A 1,040-nucleotide genomic window follows, 5' to 3' on the forward strand; every position below is an offset into this window, starting at 1 on the left:
TGAACCCTAGGGGTAGCGCAGTTGGTGAGCAGCGAACTTAGTACGAGTCGTAAACTTGGACGTCCTAAGTTTGACTTCTACTAGGCACATCTTGGGTCACTCCCACGGGGTGTTTAGTGCTCCCAATATGACTCGGTCCATGCAAAATATGAAGGGCACGCTTCTTCATAAACACTGTAGAATGTGGACAAAATATGAAGAACAATCAGCTCGCATCAAAAGCTTTATGATCCATGTTTCTTTGTAAAACATACAATCAAATTGCAACAATACAGACAGTATTAGCATGGCTCTTGCACATGGATGACACCCACAAAAAATTCATGTCTTTTTCTGATTCAGTTATCAGAAAATGTGTCCCATATGTCCTTTTTGCTTTTATAAATATCTTCTCATACACTTTTAATGGCACTAAGTGAGAGTGTGAGACAAAGATCATCACTTTTCTAGTTGCAAGACCCGCACTGGGGCCACAAGGGATCAAACAAGGGACCACAAGGAACAAGAAAGGGGTCATTGGGCCATACTTATTACTGACTATTTGCCTACTTACCAATATATCAAAGAAAGGTAGTGGATAGGAGGGTCCTTTGACCTTCCCGAGGACTTATGCGAGAGCCCAATTGCCTAGCTGCCTATTAGTATGCTAGAAGCCCATCCCCTTAATTGTAAGTGAAAGGTACACATATCAATAGACAATTCCAACTCATCTGCCAATTACTCTCACAAATACCTTAGCCAAAAAAAAAAATAAGTGTACTCTATTTTTTCTTTTTCTTTTTTGGGTAGGAGGAAAAAAAAATATTATTCTCATGAATTATAATATTTCAAATGAATTTTACTTTTTATCTTGTAAATATGCCTAAATGTTTATTATTATTATTATTATTATTATTATTATTATTTTGTTTGTTCAAGTAAGTCATCGTTGCACAATCTAATTACAAAGCAGTTTCTCAATGGTCTACTGAGCAACGATTGCCATTTTAAAGGATGATGTGGAAATTCTGATTATTGGATAAATGCAATATGGTCTCAAT

The 1,040-nt window shown here is 36.5% G+C and overlaps 1 non-coding gene across 1 annotated transcript; it reads left to right on the plus strand.

The window, feature by feature from the left end:
* The first annotated feature begins 235 nt into the window (after positions 1-235).
* On the plus strand, positions 236-333 carry LOC122094483. The gene has a single exon (XR_006144799.1). It is a non-coding gene; the product is annotated as a U6 spliceosomal RNA (small nuclear RNA).
* Positions 334-1,040: the final 707 nt, after the last annotated feature.

This window comes from Macadamia integrifolia, chromosome 11 (assembly GCF_013358625.1).
Source record: "Macadamia integrifolia cultivar HAES 741 chromosome 11, SCU_Mint_v3, whole genome shotgun sequence".
NCBI lineage: Eukaryota > Viridiplantae > Streptophyta > Magnoliopsida > Proteales > Proteaceae > Macadamia > Macadamia integrifolia.